The sequence below is a fragment of the Heterodontus francisci genome, unplaced genomic scaffold (genome assembly GCF_036365525.1).
Source record: "Heterodontus francisci isolate sHetFra1 unplaced genomic scaffold, sHetFra1.hap1 HAP1_SCAFFOLD_1087, whole genome shotgun sequence".
Lineage (NCBI taxonomy): Eukaryota > Metazoa > Chordata > Chondrichthyes > Heterodontiformes > Heterodontidae > Heterodontus > Heterodontus francisci.
The window spans coordinates 145001-152500 of NW_027141517.1; positions in this window are offsets into that span (position 1 = coordinate 145001).

Genomic DNA, 7500 nt, shown 5'->3' on the forward strand with positions numbered 1-7500 from the left:
GGTTGAAGTCCCGACCCTGGGCAGCCTCCCGGTCCTACCTCCATAACTTCGGGGAGGGAGGTCCGATCCCCGCGCGGTCGACGGCAGGCGGTAGGGCTCGGAGGGGCGCGGCCTGGTCCGCGAGTGCCCCGGCGCCGCCCCTCTGCCCGTCCGAGGGACAGTAGGAAATGGCCATACCGCTTTCCGGCCGATTGCCGCCGGACGTCCGGCCGCATTCGCTCGGTCTGCGCGGCCGGCGGTAGCCGGGGGCGAGGGGCATCGGGCGGTGGCGGAACCAGGCCGGCCCGACCGCTGGGGGCCGCCCGGGCGACGTTTGAATCTGTCGGGTCGGACCGCCGAATCCCGCGGGATTTCGGGATCGAATCTGCGGGTGGAATCGGCACCTCGTCCCGCTGTCCGGTTCCCCCCGGTCGACTGCAACGGGTTTCCGAGGCCCGTCGGTCAGGCGCGGTTCGCTCCGCAATCCGCCGGCCGATCGGCACCGGGCGGGGCTCTACGGAAAGAGGGGACCCTCCCGCGTCGAGTGCCGGCGCACCGACCCCGCAGGCTGACCGGGAAGGTGAAGACTCACCCCGCTGAATGCCCGGCCCCGGCTACCCTCCGGCTCCGGGGCCATAACTTCGGGGAGGGAGGTCCGATCCCCGCGCGGTCGACGGCAGGCGGTAGGGCTCGGAGGGGCGCGGCCTGGTCCGCGAGTGCCCCGGCGCCGCCCCTCTGCCCGTCCGAGGGACAGTAGGAAATGGCCATACCGCTTTCCGGCCGATTGCCGCCGGACGTCCGGCCGCATTCGCTCGGTCTGCGCGGCCGGCGGTAGCCGGGGGCGAGGGGCATCGGGCGGTGGCGGAACCAGGCCGGCCCGACCGCTGGGGGCCGCCCGGGCGACGTTTGAATCTGTCGGGTCGGACCGCCGAATCCCGCGGGATTTCGGGATCGAATCTGCGGGTGGAATCGGCACCTCGTCCCGCTGTCCGGTTCCCCCCCGTCGACTGCAACGGGTTTCCGAGGCCCGTCGGTCAGGCGCGGTTCGCTCCGCAATCCGCCGGCCGATCGGCACCGGGCGGGGCTCTACGGAAAGAGGGGACCCTCCGGCGTCGAGTGCCGGCGCACCGACCCCGCAGGCTGACCGGGAAGGTGAAGACTCACCCCGCTGAATGCCCGGCCCCGGGCACCCTCCGGCGCCGGGGCCATAACTTCGGGGAGGGAGGTCCGAGCTCCGCGCGGTCGACGGCAGGTGAAAGGGGCCGGTGCGCCGCGGAAGGCGACAGCAGTCCCGTCAGGCTGCACCTCTGCTCGGGCGAACGGCGTCAGGAAAAGGGGAGAGCACTTCCCCACCGATAGCTCCGGAACGCCCGGACCCATTGGCCCGCGGCACCGGTGGCTGCTAGAGGGCCTCCGGCGCCGTCAGCCGGGGTACGTCCCAGGCCGGCCGGACGGCGGGCAGCCGGAGGCAACGGCCTGGAACGGAGCCAGACTTGAGTCGTTCCGTGCCGTGGGCAAAAAGGCAGGGCTGCGGGTCAGCGCAGTTTGGCAAACCTAGCCGCAAGTGCGGGAAGGGCGGAGGAGCACACGGACGCCGCCTTCCCAAACTGAGCCCAAAGTGCCCAGGCATGCCCCCTTGATCTCGCCTAATCAGTGAGCCCAAAATAATTTCAGAGTGTGGAAACCTTATCCAAAAAGGTCGAAAAGAACGGCCAGAGATCAAGTCCGAAAGGGGAAATCAGTAACAAGCAAGCAGAGTAATCATTAACCAAAAAGCGCAAAATTATGTTAAAAGTGTGAAATCATTAACCAAAAACTCGAAAATAATGTCCAGAGACCAAGTCCGAAAGGGCAAATGGTTAACCAGTAAGCAGAGTAATCATTAACCAAAAATCGCAAAAGTAAGTAAAAAGTATGAAATCATTAACCAAAAATCGCAAAAGTAAGTAAAAAGTGTGAAATCATTAACCAAAAACTCGAAAATAATGTGCAGAGACTAAGTCCGAAAGGGCAAATGGTTAACCAGTAAGCAGAGTCATCATTAACCAAAAATCGCAAAAGTAAGTAAAAAGTGTGAAATCATTAACCAAAAATCGCAAAAGTAAGTAAAAAGTGTGAAATCATTAACCAAAAACTCGAAAATAATCTCCAGAGACTAAGTCCGAAAGGGCAAATGGTTAACCAGTAAGCAGAGTAATCATTAACCAAAAATCGCAAAAGTAAGTAAAAAGTGTGAAATCATTAACCAAAAATCGCAAAAGTAAGTAAAAAGTGTGAAATCATTAACCAAAAACTCGAAAATAATGTCCAGAGACTAAGTCCAAAAGGGCAAATGGTTAACCAGTAAGCAGAGTAATCATTAACCAAAAAGCGCAAAAATATGTTAAAAGTGTGAAATCATTAACCAAAAACTCGAAAATAATGTGCAGAGACTAAGTCCGAAAGGGCAAATGGTTAACCAGTAAGCAGAGTAATCATTAACCAAAAATCGCAAAAGTAAGTAAAAAGTGTGAAATCATTAACCAAAAACTCGAAAATAATCTCCAGAGACTAAGTCCGAAAGGGCAAATGGTTAACCAGTAAGCAGAGTAATCATTAACCAAAAATCGCAAAAGTAAGTAAAAAGTGTGAAATCATTAACCAAAAACTCGAAAATAATGTCCAGAGACCAAGTCCGAAAGGGCAAATGGTTAACCAGTAAGCAGAGTAATCATTAACCAAAAATCGCAAAAGTAAGTAAAAAGTGTGAAATCATTAACCAAAAATCGCAAAAGTAAGTAAAAAGTGTGAAATCATTAACCAAAAACTCGAAAATAATCTCCAGAGACTAAGTCCGAAAGGGCAAATGGTTAACCAGTAAGCAGAGTAATCATTAACCAAAAATCGCAAAAGTAAGTAAAAAGTGTGAAATCATTAACCAAAAATCGCAAAAGTAAGTAAAAAGTGTGAAATCATTAACCAAAAAGTCGAAAATAATCTCCAGAGACTAAGTCCAAAAGGGCAAATGGTTAACCAGTAAGCAGAGTAATCATTAACCAAAAATCGCAAAAGTAAGTAAAAAGTGTGAAATCATTAACCAAAAACTCGAAAATAATCTCCAGAGACTAAGTCCGAAAGGGCAAATGGTTAACCAGTAAGCAGAGTAATCATTAACCAAAAGGCGCAAAAGTAAGTAAAAAGTATGAAATCAGTAACCAAAAAGCGCAAAAATATGTTAAAAGTGTGAAATCATTAACCAAAAAGTCGAAAATAATCTCCAGAGACTAAGTCCGAAAGGGCAAATGGTTAACCAGTAAGCAGAGTAATCATTAACCAAAAATCGCAAAAATATGTTAAAAGTGTGAAATCATTAACCAAAAACTCGAAAATAATGTGCAGAGACTAAGTCCGAAAGGGCAAATGGTTAACCAGTAAGCAGAGTAATCATTAACCAAAAAGGGCAAAAGTAAGTAAAAAGTATGAAATCATTAACCAAAAAGCACAAAATTAAGTTAAAAGTGTGAAATCATTAACCAAAAAGTCGAAAATAATGTCCAGAGACCAAGTCCGAAAGGGCAAATGGTTAACCAGTAAGCAGAGTAATCATGAACCAAAAATCGCAAAAGTAAGTAAAAAGTATGAAATCATTAACCAAAAAGGGCAAAAGTAAGTAAAAAGTATGAAATCATTAACCAAAAATCGCAAAAGTAAGTAAAAAGTATGAAATCATTAACCAAAAATCGCAAAAGTAAGTAAAAAGTATGAAATCATTAACCAAAAAGCACAAAATTAAGTTAAAAGTGTGAAATCATTAACCAAAATGTCGAAAACAATGTCCAGAGACTAAGTCCGAAAGGGCAAATGGTTAACCAGTAAGCAGAGTAATCATTAACCAAAAATCGCAAAAGTAAGTAAAAAGTGTGAAATCATTAACCAAAAACCCGAAAATAATGTCCAGAGACTAAGTCCGAAAGGGCAAATGGTTAACCAGTAAGCAGAGTAATCATTAACCAAAAATCGCAAAAGTAAGTAAAAAGTGTGAAATCATTAACCAAAAACTCGAAAATAATGTCCAGAGACTAAGTCCGAAAGGGCAAATGGTTAACCAGTAAGCAGAGTAATCATTAACCAAAAGGCGCAAAAGTAAGTAAAAAGTATGAAATCAGTAACCAAAAAGCGCAAAAATATGTTAAAAGTGTGAAATCATTAACCAAAAACTCGAAAATAATGTGCAGAGACTAAGTCCGAAAGGGCAAATAATTAACCAGTAAGCAGAGTAATCATTAACCAAAAAGCGCAAAAATATGTTAAAAGTGTGAAATCATTAACCAAAAACTCGAAAATAATGTCCAGAGACTAAGTCCGAAAGGGCAAATGGTTAACCAGTAAGCAGAGTAATCATTAACCAAAAATCGCAAAAGTAAGTAAAAAGTGTGAAATCATTAACCAAAAACTCGAAAATAATGTCCAGAGACCAAGTCCGAAAGGGCAAATGGTTAACCAGTAAGCAGAGTAATCATTAACCAAAAATCGCAAAAGTAAGTAAAAAGTGTGAAATCATTAACCAAAAACTCGAAAATAATCTCCAGAGACTAAGTCCGAAAGGGCAAATGGTTAACCAGTAAGCAGAGTAATCATTAACCAAAAATCGCAAAAGTAAGTAAAAAGTGTGAAATCATTAACCAAAAACTCGAAAATAATGTCCAGAGACCAAGTCCGAAAGGGCAAATGGTTAACCAGTAAGCAGAGTAATCATTAACCAAAAATCGCAAAAGTAAGTAAAAAGTGTGAAATCATTAACCAAAAATCGCAAAAGTAAGTAAAAAGTGTGAAATCATTAACCAAAAACTCGAAAATAATCTCCAGAGACTAAGTCCGAAAGGGCAAATGGTTAACCAGTAAGCAGAGTAATCATTAACCAAAAATCGCAAAAGTAAGTAAAAAGTGTGAAATCATTAACCAAAAATCGCAAAAGTAAGTAAAAAGTGTGAAATCATTAACCAAAAAGTCGAAAATAATCTCCAGAGACTAAGTCCAAAAGGGCAAATGGTTAACCAGTAAGCAGAGTAATCATTAACCAAAAATCGCAAAAGTAAGTAAAAAGTGTGAAATCATTAACCAAAAACTCGAAAATAATCTCCAGAGACTAAGTCCGAAAGGGCAAATGGTTAACCAGTAAGCAGAGTAATCATTAACCAAAAGGCGCAAAAGTAAGTAAAAAGTATGAAATCAGTAACCAAAAAGCGCAAAAATATGTTAAAAGTGTGAAATCATTAACCAAAAAGTCGAAAATAATCTCCAGAGACTAAGTCCGAAAGGGCAAATGGTTAACCAGTAAGCAGAGTAATCATTAACCAAAAATCGCAAAAATATGTTAAAAGTGTGAAATCATTAACCAAAAACTCGAAAATAATGTGCAGAGACTAAGTCCGAAAGGGCAAATGGTTAACCAGTAAGCAGAGTAATCATTAACCAAAAAGGGCAAAAGTAAGTAAAAAGTATGAAATCATTAACCAAAAAGCACAAAATTAAGTTAAAAGTGTGAAATCATTAACCAAAAAGTCGAAAATAATGTCCAGAGACCAAGTCCGAAAGGGCAAATGGTTAACCAGTAAGCAGAGTAATCATGAACCAAAAATCGCAAAAGTAAGTAAAAAGTATGAAATCATTAACCAAAAAGGGCAAAAGTAAGTAAAAAGTATGAAATCATTAACCAAAAATCGCAAAAGTAAGTAAAAAGTATGAAATCATTAACCAAAAATCGCAAAAGTAAGTAAAAAGTATGAAATCATTAACCAAAAAGCACAAAATTAAGTTAAAAGTGTGAAATCATTAACCAAAATGTCGAAAACAATGTCCAGAGACTAAGTCCGAAAGGGCAAATGGTTAACCAGTAAGCAGAGTAATCATTAACCAAAAATCGCAAAAGTAAGTAAAAAGTGTGAAATCATTAACCAAAAACCCGAAAATAATGTCCAGAGACTAAGTCCGAAAGGGCAAATGGTTAACCAGTAAGCAGAGTAATCATTAACCAAAAATCGCAAAAGTAAGTAAAAAGTGTGAAATCATTAACCAAAAACTCGAAAATAATGTCCAGAGACTAAGTCCGAAAGGGCAAATGGTTAACCAGTAAGCAGAGTAATCATTAACCAAAAGGCGCAAAAGTAAGTAAAAAGTATGAAATCAGTAACCAAAAAGCGCAAAAATATGTTAAAAGTGTGAAATCATTAACCAAAAACTCGAAAATAATGTGCAGAGACTAAGTCCGAAAGGGCAAATAATTAACCAGTAAGCAGAGTAATCATTAACCAAAAAGCGCAAAAATATGTTAAAAGTGTGAAATCATTAACCAAAAACTCGAAAATAATGTCCAGAGACTAAGTCCGAAAGGGCAAATGGTTAACCAGTAAGCAGAGTAATCATTAACCAAAAATCGCAAAAGTAAGTAAAAAGTGTGAAATCATTAACCAAAAACTCGAAAATAATGTCCAGAGACCAAGTCCGAAAGGGCAAATGGTTAACCAGTAAGCAGAGTAATCATTAACCAAAAATCGCAAAAGTAAGTAAAAAGTGTGAAATCATTAACCAAAAAGCACAAAATTAAGTTAAAAGTGTGAAATCATTAACCAAAAAGTCGAAAATAATCTCCAGAGACTAAGTCCGAAAGGGCAAATGGTTAACCAGTAAGCAGAGTAATCATTAACCAAAAAGCGCAAAAATATGTTAAAAGTGTGAAATCATTAACCAAAAAGTCGAAAATAATGTGCAGAGACTAAGTCCGAAAGGGCAAATGGTTAACCAGTAAGCAGAGTAATCATTAACCAAAAATCGCAAAAATATGTTAAAAGTGTGAAATCATTAACCAAAAACTCGAAAATAATGTCCAGAGACCAAGTCCGAAAGGGCAAATGGTTAACCAGTAAGCAGAGTAATCATTAACCAAAAAGGGCAAAAGTAAGTAAAAAGTATGAAATCATTAACCAAAAAGCACAAAATTAAGTTAAAAGTGTGAAATCATTAACCAAAATGTCGAAAACAATGTCCAGAGACTAAGTCCGAAAGGGCAAATGGTTAACCAGTAAGCAGAGTAATCATTAACCAAAAATCGCAAAAGTAAGTAAAAAGTGTGAAATCATTAACCAAAAACCCGAAAATAATGTCCAGAGACTAAGTCCGAAAGGGCAAATGGTTAACCAGTAAGCAGAGTAATCATTAACCAAAAATCGCAAAAGTAAGTAAAAAGTGTGAAATCAGTAACCAAAAACCCGAAAATAATCTCCAGAGACTAAGTCCGAAAGGGCAAATGGTTAACCAGTAAGCAGAGTAATCATTAACCAAAAAGCGCAAAAATATGTTAAAAGTGTGAAATCATTAACCAAAAACCCGAAAATAATCTCCAGAGACTAAGTCCGAAAGGGCAAATGGTTAACCAGTAAGCAGAGTAATCATTAACCAAAAAGCGCAAAAATATGTTAAAAGTGTGAAATCATTAACCAAAAACTCGAAAATAATCTCCAGAGACTAAGTCCGAAAGGGCAAATA